This window comes from Pleurodeles waltl, chromosome 5 (assembly GCF_031143425.1).
Source record: "Pleurodeles waltl isolate 20211129_DDA chromosome 5, aPleWal1.hap1.20221129, whole genome shotgun sequence".
NCBI classification, from domain to species: domain Eukaryota; kingdom Metazoa; phylum Chordata; class Amphibia; order Caudata; family Salamandridae; genus Pleurodeles; species Pleurodeles waltl.
In genome coordinates this window covers 588623569-588643484 of record NC_090444.1, presented here as the reverse complement: position 1 = coordinate 588643484, position 19916 = coordinate 588623569, and the positions used below count along the sequence as shown (strand labels likewise).

Sequence of the window (19916 nt, the reverse complement as noted above, 5' to 3'; positions counted from 1 at the left end):
CTCAGGTAGCAGAATTGGTTGCTCTTACTAGGGCGTGCCATGTTTCCGCTCGATTGAGAGTCACTATCTACACAAATAGCCAATACAGATTCGGAATAGTCCATGATTTTGGTCAATTGTGGTCACAGAGAGGTTTTCTGACCTCTACTGGGTCACCAGCGAGAAATGGTGAGAGAATAAAGGAGTTGCAATACAACTGCCAGAAGAAATTGCTGTGGTGAAATGCAGTGCACATCTAAAGTCAAAGGACTATGGTGGTCATTCTGACCCTGGCGGTAGGGGGGGTCGCGGGGCCCCTGGGGGCCCCTGCAGTGCCCATGCCACTGGCATGGGCATTGCAGGGGCCCCCGTAAGAGGGCCCCTACATGTATTTCACTGTCTGCTGCGCAGACAGTGAAATACGCGACGGGTGCAACTGCACCCGTCGCACAGCTTCCACTCCGCCGGCTCGATTCCGAGCCGGCTTCATCGTGGAAGCCTCTTTCCCGCTGGGCTGGCGGGCGGTCTGAAGGCGACCGCCCGCCAGCCCAGCGGGAAAGTCAGAATGACCGCCGCGGTCTTTCGACCGCGGAACGGTAATCTGACGGCGGGACTTTGGCGGGCGGCCTCCGCCGCCCGCCAAGGTCAGAATGAGGGCCTATGTGTCCTTGGGAAATGGAAATGCAGATCAAGTCACAAGGTTTTGCACATTGAACTGTATATCGTTCAAAGACAAAATTGTTATCTGAAGAAGACACTACAAGTACTAACTTTGCATTAAAAGTGATCAATACCTTGGAGGAGTTAAAAACCTTGCAGAGTAATGTCGATGAAGAAGAGAAAAGGTCATGGAGCAAAATGAAATGTGTTCAAAGACAAGATGAGCTGTGGGTATCTGCAGAGGGTCAGATGGTATTGCCAAATAGCCTGTTGTCTCAGATGGCGAAGTATTATCATGGTCAGGCACACATTGGTAGGGATACCATGGTTCGTCTGTTCAAAATAGACCGGTTCTGACAGGAATCCCCAAGGTACCTCCTACATTATCTGGCAGCATCCCCAGGGATTAGTGTTAAATCATATCTCTGTTCTTGGGTAAATCTTCATGTTTCTAAGTAAACATAACGTGCTGTGTTACACAAATGGTTTTATCAATGCTTGTTTTACCAATGCTTGTTTGCTAATGTGAGCAGGTGTAGATGTGCTTCTTATTGGGTGTTGTGTAGACTTTGCTTATAATTGGGTGTGGTGACTCATCCACATGTGGAAACTCAAATGCTTTCCTGATTGGCTATCAATAGCAGAGTGAAGCATGCCTCCCTTCTTGGCTTTGTTTTGCTTCCTGATCTCAGAATCTGATTTGGCAGTTCAGCCCCTGCTGTTATCCTCGTATTCTGGACTTTTGAGGCAATTCTTTTCCTTGTTCCTGTACCAGCTGACACCAGGCATTCCTCCAGCACTCCAGAAAAGACTGCAGCTAAGTGACTAGTATTCTCCAGGGAGTTTGTTTTTTGAGCGCAACACTTTCCTAGAACAGCTGGTGTATTTCAGACCTCGTATTTTGGCAGAGTGCTTATCTTGAAGAGACTAATGCATTTCTGAACATTCTACATTGTTATTGTAGTTACCTGCCTAAATGTGCTTCAGGAAATCTGCTTGAGCTTAAGTACTACAAAATGAAAGTGCAATTTTGAAAAGAGCATTTACGTGACTTTTCTTTCTCTCATAGCATAACTCTTGGATTTAAATTGTGTCATTCATGCCCGTGTTTCATGTTTGAGGAATTTGCTTTTGAAGGGTTTTTCACACACACAGTGAAACCAATCTGAACTGTGACACCCTAACTGTTTAAACCCAGAGTGGACATTTGTATTTCTTGGATTGTTTTTGTTCCTTTTAGTTTAACCCTATGCATGCAGGAAAGTTATATGTGAATTAATTAAAGCCCTTGTTTGTCTTTCTTGTGCATGATAAGTGCAACCACAGTTCTAATTGTAGTGTGCAACAGTGAATCTCAGTGAAGCCAGCCTTAGTGTGGCAGCACTTATTGTTATGGGACTCAGTTTGGGTTTTTGGTAATGCAGTGTTAGTAATTGTACCAACAGTAATTATTATCCAAGAAAAGTGCTGGAGCATCCCGGTGTTCTATCAGAAAGAGAGATTTAGATTCAAGGAAGTTGAGTGTACTAACTCTACTATCACTCTGTCAACAACAACCTCCCCCCCCCCAAAGATACAGTGTGCCTGGCTGGACTGGAAAGATGTGGCAGTGTTTGTCTCTTTCTCTTCCACTCCCCTTTCCTTTTGGGACACCTGGTGGGGTTTCTGTGTCCACCAGGAAGTGCCAAGAGGTGTTCCAGGAGGTCGGGGCATACCATTGCCCCTGCAGACATCCTGCTTTTCAGGTGAGTGGCTCCATCTCAACAGGTTCAACCACAAGTTTAGACAGGCAGCTGAAGCAGTGTGCCATCGTAGTGTCATTTGTCAGCAACTAAATGTGGGGAAAGGGACAGTGGTGAATTTGAGCCACATTGGAAGAGCAGGAGGTCCATTCAGCAGAATGCAATTGGATTTCATTCAAATGCCTTCATGTGGAGGTTTGAGATATGTGTTGGTGATTGTGTACATTTTTAGTCATTGGATTGAAGCGTACCCTACACAGAGAAATGATAGCCTCACAGTAGCAAATTTGTTGCTTAGGGAACTGATACCAAGTTTTGGATTTCCAATCTCTTTAGAATCAGATAGGGGAATGCACTTCAATAATGAAGTGATTAAACTGTTGTGTACAGCGTTGAACATTGAACAGATGTTGTATTGTAGCTGCCTCCCTGGAGCATCAGGATTAGTGGAGCAGATGAATGGTACCTTGAAATCATGAATTGCAAAAATGATTGCAGCTACAAATCTGAAATGCCCAGATGCATTGCCTTTAGTATTGATGTCAATGAGAAACACACCTGACAGGAAAACAGGATTGTCCCCCCACGAGTCTCATTGGCAGAGCAATGAGGTTGCTAGCGGTTCCAGCAAATGCACTTGTCAACATTACAGATGATTTGGTGTTGGGTTACTGCAAGGGTCTGGCTGATGTAGTCCGCTCTTTCTCTCAGCAGGTGGAGGCCACCACACTGCCACCGATTCACGATCCAGGACACAACCTGAGAGCTAGTGACTGGGTTGTTGTCCGCAAACATGTCCACAAGACATGCTTGGAGCCTCATTGGAAGGGACCATACCAAGTGGTTCTAATGACTACAACAGCTGTGAATTGTGCTGCGATCCCAAACTGGATTCACGCGAGTCACACAAAGAAGGTGGAATGTCCACTAGATCATGAAGAAGCGTTGTTGAGAGTACCAACAACTGTGAGACAAATTACAACACCAGAACAGGAAAAGGAGCAAGGAAGACCTGAAGCTGAACCTGAGCTCATTGAGGACGGTTCTATCACCCCTGTGAGAGATGAAAGTGAAGACCTCCAGGAGGGTGCTAAGGAACCTATCGCAACTGAACCAGCAGGGAGCCAAGCACTGAGAGGGCTCTCCCAGAAGCAGATGATTCTGAGAGACAAATAGAGCAAGTGCCAGACCAAGGAGGGGAAGGAGTTGAGCTAGATCAAAGTCAAAGTGATCTGACTCCTCCTGAACCTGTTGCAGATCCATCAAGAGAAAACACCACAGAGAAGGAAAAGGGTGCAAATCCAATCCTGAAGAGAATACTAACAAAGGGTACACGAAAAGGAGAGAAGTGGCTGAATTCGCAAGTGGAGAAAAGGAAGAAGTGATTGTCGATCAAACAATAGAGGAAGAAGTAGATAGCACAAGAAAAGAAGAACTAAGTAAAGGAGAACTGAATGGTGATCGAAAGTTGATGAGAAAGAGAATAGCAAGTCGAAGATACGCAGGTCCTGAATGGGCATTTGCAACTACAAATGAATGGCAGCACGAGTTTATGTCTTTCTGTTTTAATAGGGAAGTTCCGAGTCAGTAGTTTGAAGTGACCTGAAGAAAATTGATGAACTGAACTGAACTGTTAAAACAATCTGATAAATATTTTGAGAAAGAGACTGATGAAATAACTGGATAAGACATTGATAACCTGAATTGACATTTTAACCTGATTTTGACAAAGCTGCTAACCGAATTTGACAAAGAGAAGGGTTCCTGGAAGTGAAACCAAACTGGTGAAAGAATTGTCTATTTTTGATTTTGCTGCACCTTTCTAAGTTACTTCTGCTTTCTGATTGTTAACAGATCGTAGCTGATGTAGATAAGCAAATTAGGAGTGTTAGGGGTTGGAAATATATGAGCATTGGTTTGGCAGTTATGTGTGGGATATTGTTTGTAGTGTAGATTGTGGGTATGTTTGTTCTTGACGCGAAAGGAGGCAACCATACTTCTGCTTTAGAGACTAATACATTAACAGCTTCAGAAAGATGTAAGTTAGATGAAAAGTATTTGCATGACTTACTAATGTTCAAGGAGAGCTTTCTTTTAATGTTTTCTGTTGCTTATTGAGTGAGTATGTTAAGGCGATGGATGCAAACGATTGTCTTGTGTGGACGCAGATTCCTTCATCAGTTGAGGAAGGAGTCACTTACCAAAGTCTTCTACTAACACATGGGATAAGTTGTTGTCTGTTACTAACAAGATTCTATAATCAGGAGTACTTTCAATATTTTTACTCTAATCACGATGTTGTGTTTTTGTTTGTTCCTATTATTAGGTATTTGAGTAGAGTAGCTAAGGATAATAACATAGAATTAGAGGATTTTTTGAACCTACACTAACGTTTGGGACCGCTTATGCGCCTAAAAATAAATCTCACATGGTTGCTTACACCTTTAGAGAACAGCTTTTTAGATCAAACACAGTTTTTTGTTTTTGTTTTTGTTTTTTTGTTACAATAACACCAGGGCGTTTACCATCAAGAGTTTTATCCATTGTAAAACCAAATTTGTGATTTATATTTTAAAGTGCGCATGTAACAAAATATATGTGGGCAGCACCATAAGACCTCTTAAACACCGAATACAAGAGCATATACGTGCCATTAAGAACAATGACAGTAGATACCCACTGTCATCACACATGACACTGGCTCACCCACATGATGCATCAATCTCGTTTCATGGGATTGATTATATTCCACCACACCCCAGAGGGGGTAATAGAGAGTTGCAACTGCGTAAAAGGGAGGCTGCTTGGATCTGCCGTTTACGAGCAGTTGAGCTGGGACATAATACTGATCTTGAATTTCATTACTATCTATGATGTTACTGCTATATTGTGTACATATTAATTTTCTTATAACAGTTCTCTTTTGTTATTTGCCTCATGATTGACATATTTTTATTGAGTCTTTACGCAAGCCTGTTTGCTATTACACTGACCTTTCACATTGACTTTATGTACAGCTAGCCTAGGGGATTATTGTTGGTTTAATATATTCTTTTACATATTTGCTCAGGGCCTCAAATCTTTTTCAAACTTGAAATATCATTTTTTTATGCATGTTTTGCTTCATTTATGCAAATAGACTACTACGATGTTAATTGGAGACTAAATTATTTGTGTACCATTTGGATTATATATATATATATATCTTTCGCCACTTGGGTCTGTTATTTTTAATTATTGCTTGTTCCCCCCCCCCCTTTTCTTCTTTTCTTTCTTTGTTTCTTCTGTTCTTTCTTCTCTTTCTTCGTAGCATCTTATAATATTTTTTCGGAATATATTTTTTGTTATTTCTTGTAAATCACTTTTCACTACTTTTTCACTTTCATTTATTTAAATACTGGTGTTAACCACTTTTTGCAAAATATTGGGACTGTACACTTCTTTTCTATATATCTTTTTGCCATTCCAATATGGCTGCCGTGAAGGATCACGAGCACACTAACTACCCGATGACACTGTTTTTTCACAGTCCGTCTTTTGTTTTTGTTTTTCCTTCTCTCTCAAACCCACGGCGGGAATATAAATACTCAGCATTTCTTGCCGAACAAGTTTGGATACTCAGACGCTTTACACTCATATCATCGCTGTGACGGGCGACACCTGACCGGGTCCGTCTCTTACTTTCTGTTTACTTTACAATTACCGGTCCGTACGGTTGAAAAAACCACTACGCAGCAATATCTTCTTATATCTCAGGTAAGGATAGAACAGCCTGTTTATTTATCCACGCGGCTTTCACAGTGTCGCCGTATTTATCCTTTTTGGTACCGCTGATTTTTTATTTGATTTACTTATAGCAATAAATCTCTACTCTGCACAAACCTTTACCGCTTTCGTTTTACCTAGTAAAAATAAATATAATATTTCTAGTTCACTCACACTATGCAGAATCAACGATCTTTACGTTGTACATATTTTTATGAGCCCTTTTTTAATTTTTTAGAATCATCTGATATTCGCGCCCACATGTACATTGCGAACAACAACTTTTTTGCCAATCGGAATACCACTTTTGGTATGTGTATCTTTTCTTGACGTTTGTCCTGACATTTATTATATATTTTTTCTTGATTTGAATTAACCCGTCTCGGTATATTTTTTGTCATCTCGGGGGACGTCATCTCACCTCCTTTTTAGCGCTCATACTATGATCACATTGGTGTTTCATTTTACTTTTTCACGTTTTAGTGTATATTATCTTATGATATATCTTTGGGACGCTCTTTTCTCTCTTTTTCCTTGCTGGTTCAATTTATCAAACATGATCTGACATTGTCTTCAACTTAGATAACTGTTCTTAGACATACTTCTCGTCGTCGCAACTTTGTTTGCACCTTTAGAATGTGGTGTTTTCTCTGTGGTTTGTTTGTCAAAAAATATTTTGTGTATTAACATGTTTTGTTCTTGTTATTTCATACATATTATTATGTATTCTTACTTTTTTTATGGTTATATGTTATTTTGCAGCCCTGAAGAAGCCCACGTATAGGGCAAAACACATTGGCTGCTTCTTCATATGAACTTTTCGGTCTAACAAGCTGTTTGTATCAATTAAAGTCCTGTGGAAGAAACCAAAAGAGACTTCGTATTATTACCATATTGGACTCTCTGCATTTATTGTATTTCATCTGATAATTTGGAGTGGTGCACCCCCTTACTGTGTTTGATTATTGGGGTTTCATGTTAACCCTTTGGCTCTTTTGTGCACCAGGGGCCTTGGTGGAGTTGCACACCGTGTCAGTTTGAACTAATTATCACTATATATATTGTGACTTATTGGACACCAGTAGGGATTGATGCGTAGTCTTTGGGCTTGCTGCATTCTGTTTTGTGTTAGCTTTTTAGATCATACTGATGACAGAAGAAAGGCATTGAAAGAGAAATTAGAAAAAGGCTTAGAGAAAAGGACTTATCAAAATGATTATCTTACACTGCAATTAAAACGCAAGGGAAATTAGCTTTAGAAGCATTACACGTAGGGAAGCTTTGTATATACAGGCCTAAATCACACAGTGACACTTTATTTGTGGGTACGAGTGAATGTAGGCATGTGTTTTTGTTTCAGAGTAAATGGACATTTATGTTGAATGGGCAGGACCCTGCTATCCCGGGGATCTACTATATTTGCAGACTTAATGCTTATTACTGTCTTCAAAGAGGATGGTATGGGACATGTTATTTGGGGATAGTATTCCCAAAGATTTACCAGATGGAGGACTTGAAAAAGTTTTCAGATTGACAGAATTACTTTGTAAAAGACAGAGGAGGGAATCCTCTTCTGCGATAGTGGGAGATGTATTTGGTGCAGTGATTCCTTCAGTGGGAGTCATCCTGAATCCAATTAAGATTTGAAAGTTGTCTACTATTGTGGATAACATGGTGACAAACTTTTCAGGAGCTATGCTCCTGACAGATACCGAATTGGCTGCGGGTTGACCTATGGCTCTGCGCAATCGTGTTGCTTTAGACATTCTTTTAGCAAAAAATGGCAGAGTCTGTAAAATGATCATTGCTGCTCTTACATTCCTAACAACAGTAAAGAAATAAGAAACTTAGGGCCATATGTACGAACACATTTTTCCATAGACATAGAATGGGTAAAAAGCTTTCATACATCTGGCCCTTACTTGCTAATCTGACTAACCCAAGAAGTGATTTGAAGGAATCGAAAGAACCAGGTGTTTCGGAAAAGGTTGGTAAGGGGTTTGCTTGAGTGGGAAATTGGCTTATTAGTATTTGGAATGGGGTACTGTTGAAAATCATACAGGGAATATTAATTGTCATAGTGTGCTTATTAGGAATAAGGGAATTATGTAAACTATGCGAAATAATTAAATTAAAAATGTCTCAAAATAATCAGAGGAGAGAAGAAAAGAAAAGGGAAAGAATCTATAGGGTAAATTCAAGGAGAAGACAAAATGTCAAAGAGATAGAATTGTAACATTTTGGCTAGTAAATTTGGTGTGATGACACATTTAGTCATCAGAGGAGGGATTGCTGAAGCAGATGTCTTAATTAGAATTTATTAATGAATGGTTACATATTTTAAATAATGACTTATGTAGAAAAATGAATAACGTAGAAAAATAATGTGCACGTTGAAATATTAAAAATGTATTAGATTAATGTAGTAGTACGTTATATTAAGGGTTATGAAATATGTATTTGCTTATTAAGTGTAGGCCTTAATTTAGCGAGGGTCTTGGCCTAGTTTTGCCAGGCCCCATGTATAAGGTGTATTTCGTAGCATTTAATGAAAAATGCTGACAGAGTGAACTAACTGTGAAATGCTCATTGTTTTAATAAAATGTTTAGCAGAGGCTTTCTATGGGAACAGACGGACAGGAGAGGGGTCTCTCATAAAGTAACTAGATGTGTGTAAAGTGTGCATGAGATGCACTTTCCCAGGACACGAACAATGAAGACACTGACTGGAGACGAAGATGCAACAAAATTGCTACCTGACGAGCCGGAAGATCATCATAAGGCAGACCAATCAACGACATGTGAACTGTGAAATATTTGAATTCATAGATTTGGTAAAGGGACATAATTGGGAAGAGTAATAAAGTATGATTAATTGACCAATTGGAAATTGGGGGATAGTTTGGGGAACTTTGATATAACAACGTGACAAAGGAGACCAGATTCAGATTAGACCTAATTCAGATTTATCCTGATTTTGAGAGGCGATATTTGGGGGGAAGAAGAAGAGATTTGAGATTCTGTCATTGAGCTCATACTCTCTGAGAGCCTGATGTTTTGCTGATCGACTGATGACCTGAGGACGAAGACTGATTCTGCTTGCTGACCCATTCCGTGGATAGGTAGATATGACAAATGACTGAATTGCATTTTTATGCCTTTTCTTTCTAGGTACCAACTGCGCTGACTTAGTACTTTCTTAATTAGATGTTTTCCAAATTTTTGTTCTAAATTGTTTTGCATGAAGCACCACATGCTGATGCTAATTGGTGTTAGCTGAGGTTACTCTCATGACGACTGACAAATTACAGACACAAATGTTTGACAGACTATCTTGCTGAACTTGATGGATGGCATAGCTTTGCTGAATTGGGTTTTACTAATGATATGTGTTGGTGTCTTAGAATGTCTTTTAATTCAAGCTTTGATTAGATCACGTTTTCTGCCACTTGCCGATTAACAAGCGTTATTAGAAGTGTTTTGATTAGAGTTGATGATTAAGATTCTTGATTTAGTATTGTTAACGAAAGGGAAATTAACTTACTAAATTTATAATCAAGGTGTGGTTATTCATGGCTGAAGAGTCATGGTGTGTGAAATTTACTGACTCCATTGACTAATTTGACTAATGGTTATTGATTATTGTGTGTTGATTATTGATTTTGTACGAAAACTATGGTAAGAACACCCTATACAAATCAAAAGGTTCATCGACCTAGGCGCGTCCCCTTGTAAGTTTACTTATTAAGGACCGACGCACTAACAGTACGGAGGGAGAAGGCTATCTATAGATAATAGAATTAAGCAGAATTTTCATAATTATTACTGCAGCTGCTAACTCAACAATATAAACCATAAATAAAATGATAAAAGTAAAGCTGCCTTGTCTTTCCAAGTCACAGTGGCACCAAAATATAATGTGTTATAGTTATAAAAAGAAATAGTCAAAGTAACAATTTCAACATGGTGAGAATAAGACACTGTATCACAGAGAACGTAAAGAGGGGGGTGATGGAGGAGGCATCATAAGGATTATGACATAAGATGAACATTCCTTGCAGGATTCCATAGTTATATTATGTTAATATGCTATGTTGTTATACTATGTTGTGTTGTTTCATCTTATGCTATGATGTGTTATTTTATGGTATGTTATTAAGCTTTTGTTGAAACCATGCAGCCATAGTTGCTTTCAGTGCACTGAGTCCAATAGCTCATGGGCTGCCTGTGGTATTGAGAGTTGGTGGAACCTATAATGTTTTTAGGCTTTACATCAACCACACAAAAGATGGAGGGAGGATGACTGCAATGAGTCTAACTGCTGGTAATCACTCTCTGTACCAATTGAAGCAATTGTTTTTTTTTTTTATCTATCTTGCCACCTCAGATTAGACCCAGCCATAAGCAATCTGGTCCTCCTCTAACAGGTATAGTCCAGTCTGAACTGCCAAGCCAGGTTATCTCTGAACCAGAAAACCATCAATCAATCAGGGACTTGTAGAGCATGGCTATTCACCCGTGAGGGTCTCAAGGTGCTGGGGTGAAAGGTGGGGTGATGAGGATCAGTCAAAGAGCCAGGTCTTGAGGTCCTTCCTGAACTGAGACAGGGTGGGAGATTGCCTGAGGTGGATGGGGAGGGTGTTCCAGATCTTGGTGGCAATGTGGGAGAAGGATCTACCTCCGGCTGTATTTTTTCAGATGCGGGAGACTTTGGCGAGGGCTTAGTTGGCGGAGCAGAGCTGTTTGGTGGGAGTTTAGAAGGAGAGTCTGTGGTTGAGATAGGCTGGTCCGGTGTTGTGTAGGACCTTGTAGGTGTGGGTCAGGAGCTTGAAGGTGTTTCTCTTGTCGATAGGAAGCCAGTGTAGGTCTCTTAGGAGGGCGGAGGTGTGGCTGTGTTGTGGGGCATTCTTGATGAGCCAAGAAAAGGCATTCTGCAGTCTTTTCCTGGTCTTGGTGGTTTTGCCGGGTGTAGAGAGCATTGCAATAGTCGAGGCGGCTGCTGACAAGGGCCTGAGTGACTGTCCTTCTGGTTTCAGTGGAGACCCACTTGTAGATCTTTTGAAGCATGCACAGGGTGTGGGAAGCAACCTGATGAGACAGCGCTCACTTGTTCGTCCATTGAGAGTGAGGAGTCTAAGATGATGCCGGGGTTGCAGGCATGGTCGGTGGGGGGGCCCTTTGTGAGGGCAGAGGGCCACCAGGACTCATTCCAGGTGGAGGGTGTGGATGAGGACTTCTGTTTTGTCCGACTTCAGTTTGAGACAGCTATCTTTGATCCAGGTGGCGACAGCTTTCATTCCTTTGTGGTAATTGTTTTTGGTAGTGGCCGGGTTGTTGGTGAGGGAGACTATCAGTTGGGTGTCCTTGGTGTAGGAGACAATGTTGAGTGCGTGGCTTCTGACGATGGCGGCTAGTGAGGTCATGTAGAGGTTGAAGAGGGTGAGAATCAGCAAGGATCCTTGGGGGACACCGCAGCTGATCTTGGTGGCTTCTGAGAGAAAGTGGGGGAGTCAGACCCTCTGTGTTCTGCCGCAGAGGAATGAGGAGAGCCATTGTAGTACTGAATCCCAGATGCAGGCGTCATGGAGCTGGGTGCGTCGTGTGAGACTGTGTTGGAAGCGGCAGAGAGGTCCAGGAGGATGAAGGCGACAGTTTCACCTCAGTCGAGGAGGGTGCTGATGTCGTCTGTGGCAGCGAGGAGGGCCGTCTCAGTGCTATGGTTGCTTCTGAATCCAGACTGAGAGGGGTTCAGGATGTTGTTGGTTTCCAGGAAAGCAGTGGGTTGTTTGTTGACTGACTTCTCAATGACTTTGGCCGGAAAGTGGAGCAGAGAGATGGGCCAGTAGTTTTTGAGGTCTGTCGGGTCTCTTCAGTAGAGGTTTGATCTCTGCGTGTTTCCAACTCTCTGGGAAGGTGGCATTTTTTGAAAGAGCGGTTGATGGTATGCCGGAGTTTGGGTGCGATGGTGTTGCTGGTTGTGTTGAAGATGTAGTGAGGTGTAGGGAAGTGAACGCATTCTCCAAAAATGACAGAGCCTCAGAACAGGAGAAGTTTTCCAAGTAATTTTATTCCTGAAGTAAAGGACCCATGACAGCATCAGCAAGCATCCATACAAGACAAGAGTTGGCAGTTGCCTGTGAAAACGTCTCCTGTTCTGAGGCTCTGTCATTTTTAGAAAAATGTCCTGTTTTGCGACACTTCAAACACTTTTTGCCCATAACTGGGCACGACGGACTATTCCCGATGTGATTATACGAACCACATCTGTACGAAATTGACGTGCTTTGCCCCTGAGTTTTTTTTGTTTGTTTGTGATTTGTCACTAATAGCACAAATCGCACTTTCTTCTAATACACAGCTGACCACCAGGTGGGAGCTATGATTTGACAATACCTTAGAAGAGACTATAGACCTTTCGATACTTTTAACAGTATTGATAGTCTCAGCTAAGGTTGGGTTGCAACAAGCTGGTGCCGCTCTTGAATTTTCTTCAAATAGCAATAAAAAACAAACTGATCCCTTATGTAAACATCTACATTGCCACCAAAATCACATTTAGCTGCCAGTACACACAACATAGCAACTTATTCCTCAACAGATTATTCTGCAGACTGCTTACACGTAGCAAAATTGAATCTCTCTAACAACACACAGGGTTCATCTGACTATTGCATCATCAATCTTGCTTTACCCTCCTCATACACATTCCACTCAGATTCTTTAATGTGAGTTGCAGAAACAGGTGGCAGATTATCAAAAACCCGCTGACCTGCTACACCCAAGTGGTTAAACAACAGGGCCATTTTCCTGACTGGCGAGGAGTTGATGGCATCGATTGCTGTGAGATAATTCTCGAAAATTCTTAACCACTCAGACCATTTCACTTCAGGCTTCCCCCCTTTCTGTAAAAAAAGGCTGAGGTTGTACAGCACCTTGTAATGACGCCATGAACACAAAGTACACAAACCAGATGTAGCAGACGTTATAGCAAGGAAACACAAATCCCAATAAGTAACTTACAAAAGATTGTGGACAAAGTTGCTCAATGACGAATGTCCACGTGCATTGTAATGTTGTCACAATGTACAAGAGAAGAAAATGGGGAAAAAAAACACTTGACGGTTTCAGTTAGAGAAGCAAGAATCTGGCAAAGTTATTTTCCTCCAAGTAGGTTGGTTACACACTGGGGAAACAGTGTGATGAGGAACTGTGTCGGCAGGCTCACTGTTCACGTCGCAGGGTATCCCAGTTGCGAGCACGTCTCATGTCAGTGATGTTGTTCCAGCGGAGAAGGGTGGGGGGAAGGTGACACTTCGGTCGGCGGGCTGGTGGTGAGAGTCGAGGGGGGGTCCTGGGTGGTGAAGTTGTCTTGAATGTCTGCGATCTTGCGCTGGAAGTAGTTGGCAAGGTTTTCACAGAGTTCTTGCAATGGGGGGTTGTTGGTGGAGTTGGAATTGATGATGGTGAAACGTTCCTTGCAAGTTGTCAGCATTTTTGGTGATGAGTTGATGCAGGGTGAGTCTTTTGGTGGTCCTAATGAGCTGGTGGTGATGTTTGAGGGTGTTCTTGAAGGTTTTGTGATTTGCAGGGGTCTTGTCGGTGCACCACTTCCTCTCTAGACGTCCGCAGACCTGTTTTGATTCTTTAAGTGCAGGGGTGAACCAGTTTGCTTTCTTGGTTGTGCTTCTGTAGTGGGGTGCCTTGAGGGGGACGAGGGTGTTGATGCAGTCGGTGATCCATGCGTGGAGGTTGTGTGCGACGGTGTTGGCGTCTTCGTTGGTTTGGGTGGGGGGTTGCTTTGAGGCTGGCGGTGAGCTGGGCTTCAGTGACTTTGTTCCAGTTTCTGCAGGGAAGTTGGACAGTGTGGTGTTGACCAATGGGTTTGTTGTAGGTGAAATTAATGCAGTGGTGGTCGGTCTATTGGAGTTTGGTGGTATGGCTGATGGAGACGTGGTTGTTGGCGGAGAAAATGGGGTCCAGAGTGTGGCCAGCCGAGTGAGAGGGTGTGGTGATGAAAACAAGCAACCAAAGACTGGTTTTGGCCTAATTGGGCCACTTCAGTGGGGTGTAAATTGGTTCCGGAGGCACAGTGAGCAAGAGACCCACATGTGTGCATACCCTTGGCCTGACTACTTATTTTAGACTTGTGCCACCTACCAGCTGTGAGATGTCTTTGCATGAATTTCCCTGTCCTTGGTAAGTGAGAAAGTGGGGGCTTGTTGGTTGTGAAGATGAAAGTTACCTCTTTGATAGAGGATTGTTAGTGACAGTAAAGAAGAGACAACACAGAGCACTGTGCATGGGTAATAAACAACAATGCAGGATGACTTCTACCAATAAGTTTGAGTGCAATCATAGACAGCACAAGTTTGTAAGTGGGAACCCCGCCATGGAATGGTGTCCCTTGAATATTTATCCATGCATATTTATGTGTATATGTGGCCAACTATGTCCATTCCTCATATTACTTTAAAGTTAGCTCACAAACTATCAACAGATGACAGAGCATGTTCTGAAGGAGGTCAGATCCTTCAGTGTTGTGGGTTAACAGTATATGGAAGCCACATACAAGTAGCACGTGCTTCACTTTCAGTCTGTTTGACTGAAGGAGTGTACTTGAGGATACTTCCACTGTAACCAGGAACACGAGAATTATGCAAATATGCATAATTAAAGATTTGCCGCCTTTGCCACATAATCCTCATGTGCTGCATACATTTCACATTTTACCAAAAAATGTTTCTAACTTAAGGGAACAAACATTACCAAAAACGCACTGAGATATATTGCCGCGCAGTGAAAATCCCTTTGCAAAAGCCATCTGGTCACCTTAAGATTGCCTATTATTTTTTGGGTGTTAAACTGTCACTGATGAAGTACAATCTTTGTCGGGAAGCGTTAACGTGCAAGAAAGACAAAATAATGCAGTAACACTGTCATAAAATGTACCCCTTTATGCTGCATAATTTGCCTTTTCTCCTTTCATAATTTGGTCAACCCAATCGCATAATTTGGTCTTCATTGTGCCTGCCTGTAAGTGCCCAGAAGTGAAAAGCACTGTTAATTTTCTTACCAAAAATATATGGCTTAGTTTTTTTTTTTTTTTACATTTACGAATAAGGTTGCACTGTGGAGGTCAATGCAGTCTGTAAATGATTAGCATGCCGTGACATCATCAGAAACCTAGACTACAGTATGGGCCAACACATTAAACTTAGTAAAACAATTCCAATATCCGGTTGTAAATTAGAGCCTTATCTTATTTTAACACGAGGTCGGCAAATGTGGCTCAGACACAAATAACCTCGCTGAACAATGGTCACCAAATATAAAATCTATAATTTATGCGAGTTAATTCAGGTACCTGCATCACTTCATTTCTTCAATTACTCAGTGGGTAATGTCGTTGTGCCCTCTTGGGGCGCCCACTGATTGAGGCGCGTCATACCCTCCTTGCCTGGACCCACAGGGACAGGGAGCAATAGGAAAAAACATCAAGCGAAGCGTGCTATGTAAATAATAGCTTCGCGAGTTAAACAAACGACAGAGGGAAAATCAATTGAGTTTCCTACAGTCTCACGCCTCTTGTTGCGCTAATGTGTATTTTATTACTTTTAAAGACCTATTTAAGTCTTGTAACCCGCTTATCTTGAAGAATGAAGGGCTTCTGGGCCTGCAGCATGCTTTCTGGGTTACCCAGACTTCCATGGTGAGGGTAATTCAATGGACCTCGTTTAGGCTTGCCCCTACTGGCCCATGTCACTGCCTTTGGAACCCCTGACCTGAGAGGTGGCAAAAAACTCGTCCTTATGATTTGGTCTCCACTTTCAGGGTGTCTATGTTCCAAAAAGCTTTAGCTGATACAAAAGCGACATATAAACAAATTGTATGGCCTACATCATCTGAGGATACATTTGTGAACTCATAGAAACGGTTGACATTCCTTTACTGTGGCACTGTACCCAAACGCTGCTGCCAGTAATCGTGTGCACACTATCAAGGTCATGTGAGTGACGGTAGGCCCACCCTTACGTGTTAGATGACGTTGAGCAACTCAGATAAAACCCAAGGATCATAGAAATGCCTGCCTATTGATAGAAGACAGTTTGGAGGATGCTGTGATGCCGTCCCTCGTTGCCTCTATGGCACTGGGGCATGACTTCTTAACTGCAGGGTCGACCCTGCATGCAAACAACCTCTGCTCTAATGGGTGGCCACAACACCACACCCAGTCCCTGGCAGTTAGATCAAAGCTGCCAGTGTTTTTGAGTGCCAGGGGGCGCGTCTCTTCAAAAGGCCTTCCAAGCCCCTTGCTGCACAGCAGTGTCAAAGCATCATTACGACAGGGCAACTCAGAGAAGAGGATTGGCGTGAAGTGCAAGTGGTGACGCATATATTTTAAAATACGCGTCAGCGAGCTGGGCTAGCTAAAAACAGCCGTGTGAGATCGCTCATTTGTTACACTACAGTTGTACAGGAATGTCTGATGACCGCTATTAGTTAAATAACGGCGATGTGAAGTAGAAGGTGTGGTAGCGTTCAATAACCTCCCTCTTGACAATAAATCGCTGACATGAGATTTAGCAAGGCGCTCACGCGCTCATATAATGTGTAAACGCGGGTCACTAGAGGGTACTCTCTTATATCATCTGTCTGGAGTCTGCTGTGCATCCATACCTCTGCCACCAATGCCAGTTGACAAGTTGCAAATGGTTTCTGCTGAACCAGCTGTGGCATGTGCCTTTTGGGGCAACGCAGCGAGGGTGTCCAGCAGAAACAAAGCGAACTGGCAAACTATACGAATTTAAACTAGCCTACAACATCAACGGGTCTAAAATGCAAATAGAATCAAAAGTAATTGCCTTTAATGCATGTGTACAAATGCCCACACGGAAAAGATTGGACCCAAAAGAAACCAGACACGCACTTGTATTTGTCACACCTTGGAAAACACCTAGAAATAAATGGGAACAGTAACTGCAATGACAAAAATAAGCGAGTACAATTGCGTTTGCATATGTAAATGTAGAGGGCGTTACAAAAATTACAAAAATGCTCAGCCCATTAACTCCACAAAAACACGTATAAGCAATTTCTTCAAACGCGCAGCGTTTTCGCTGGGGAAGAGGGTTCCCGGCAATCGAGGCGTGCAAGCGGAGTCTTACATAATGTGCCGGGGCTGCAAGGTGCTGCGCTGCGGGATATCACAGCCTCTCACAACACTCAGGGCTCACTTTGCTTAGACAAAAACAGCAATGGTCAAGTGGAAATGTAACTGTGAATAGGCTTCCTAGCATGTCGTATGGGGAGGAAACGTGTCATCCGTGTGGGCGCACTAAAGACAACATCTGGGCATATAAACCGCTGACCTTACCAACAGTCAAGACCAGAGAGCGCGGCTGAAGGGGTTTAGGACGCAGGTATGATGGATTTGAGCGTCATGTTTCTCGCAGTGCACCGGCTCAACCAATCACCCAGAGAATTGGGACTGCAGCCTGGGGGCACCTCAGAGTCCAGGAATCTGCTAAGCCGCGGATACAGAGACCCCCAAGCTCCAGTCCCAGCAGCGCAGACCCTATCTACCAGGCTGGGAGTCAAGGCACCCACATCGCTTAGAAAGATCCCAAGAACGACAGCGCGGAAACGCTCGATCTTCTGCGCAAGATCTCCACATCGCACATCATGTGAACCTGGGAGGCGTGCCCTGTGCGAGTGCGGGACTTGGAACAGGCCACCCCTGACTCCCAATGTTTACAGGACTGCAGCGGTCCCGACGCGAGCACTCCCAATGTTTACTTTACATTTGGCAGGTCCTTGCATTTCTTTAATCATAGTGTAAATCACAGAGCAGTGGCGCATTCGCTGGCCAGCGTGCTGAGGCCGAGAGTGCAGAGGCTGCTGGTGGGAGCGAGGCACTGGCTCCGATCCAAACACACAAACCACCACGCCACATGAAGCGCGCTGCCTACCTACGAACAGAGAGCTTCACCACTGCCTCCCTAAAGCTCGTCACCGGCGGCTGCCACGCCATGCCTACTCTCACTTCTCAGCAGCCTTTCTAAAACAAACACCAAGTCCTCCAAGAAGTGAAAACCTGGCGCGGGGCTGCATGTGGCAGTCTGAGTTCTCTACATCAAAAGCTGGGCCGCTTATTTTCCAGGGCGCAAAGCTACAATTGGTGCAGCAGGTGCAGTGGCAGTAGGGCCCATTCAACTCCGATGATTGCTGTATTTTATTACCCTAAGAGCAGTCAAGGGGTCCATTGTCCCTGCTTGCACCAGGGTCCATGACATCATTGTTGTGTTACAGACCTCGGTCTCTCAAGGTGCGGTGACACCAGCCAGTGGCATGTCAGACCTAAGGTGTATCATGCATACATTCCAGAAAGTATATTTCATTGCCATCCGGCCAACCGTTCACACATTCTCTAAGCAACATTTTTAGCGGCGTTTTCTATGAGATACTGGAGTTTGTCTGAGATGAAAACCCCACTTATAAATCATTATATTAAGGATGCGTTCGCCTCTTCTTAAAAGGGGTGTGTTTGGAGGGGGGGGGGGCAATCATGCAATGGCTTGTAAGGTATGCGCTGTGTAGGTCTGGTACTGTCAGACGGCACGGGTGGGCTTAGACCAGGGCTCCACATGTCAGTAAAAGTACAAGGGATGAAGGCGACGCCACGCTATACAGAAACCCACATACTAGTGTAAATCGCATCACACAGGCAGTCTGGTCATCTTAAACACAACTCTGACTTTCTTAAAAGCTGAAAAACGCTACTTTAGCAACCAATTTATTAAACGGTGGGACCTGTGGCGGAGGGGAGAACAGCAAAGCACCCCGACACAGGAAAACGCACTGACTTGTTAATACGGATGCGGACACATAAATATTCAACCCGACTCAAACAGAAACGCAACACAGAGAAACAACTGAGACATATACACGCAAACTTACACACAGGCGTACACCAAAAACACACAGACATATAGAGAAATACCCAGAGCGAAATGAAACACGTGCAAAGCTCACAGATGAAGCGGTTGCTGCCAAGAGCTGCTCACCTGTTACTAATCAAGGTACTTAAGGTGTCCTCGTGCCCCGCGCAGCTCACTGATCCCGGTTGTTCTCCTCCTGCCACTCCAAGGTTCTCCGTGCAGTATGATCCCAATAAAAGTCTTTTTCAACCTTCGTTCCCTGCTGAGAGTCACTGCCCCCCACACAGTCGTCCCCTCCTCCACCAGCACGACACCGCACCTGCGCAAGGCTATCTGCTCAGCTCGCCTCTCAGCGCTATGTGCGCCGCTTTCTTTCAGCCCCCTGCCTCCTGTGCAATGCTTTCCTGTCAGCGGCGACCCCTGGTCGCTGCTCCCCTGTCCCAGCAGCGATACCCGTCTCCATGCACGACCTGCAGCGCACAGTCCTCCGCACGCGGCAGCGTTCCCAATTGGCTGGAGTTTGATGACCTCACGGCTCCTCCCACGGAGGGATCTCCTGCCCTTTCAGAAGCTCAGAATATTAGCGGCGCTTCATCAAGTGAGTATCTGGCACCTCAGCCGATGAGGACATCCCTCCTATCCAAGTGCTCCCCTCCCTCCCCCGACCTGTAGTGGACATCCACTCAGGAGTATTGACACTCCCCGCATCCCCAGTTTGTTTTTCTTATGAAATGTCTACTAGACAGGGGTTCCCTGGCAGAAAAATGTGTAGTGCCCAGAACAAAGCAAACAGAGGATTTGGAGATCCACCCGCTGCATTATAGATGAGGGG

At 43.6% G+C, this 19916-nt stretch overlaps 1 protein-coding gene across 8 annotated transcripts in view; it reads right to left on the bottom strand.

Annotated features, from left to right (window-relative positions):
• Positions 1 to 19599, bottom strand: part of CHRM3 (cholinergic receptor muscarinic 3) — a 3010830-nt gene extending 2991231 nt beyond the window's left edge. For 3 of the 8 annotated variants that reach the window (XM_069234410.1, XM_069234409.1, XM_069234406.1), the window contains exon 1: positions 19211 to 19545. The gene's annotated coding sequence lies outside the window, so the exon portion shown is untranslated. Of the gene's footprint in view, positions 1 to 19210 lie in introns of all 8 variants that reach the window. The other 5 variants (XM_069234407.1, XM_069234404.1, XM_069234405.1 and 2 more) reach the window with 5 other exon arrangements.
• Positions 19600 to 19916: the final 317 nt, after the last annotated feature.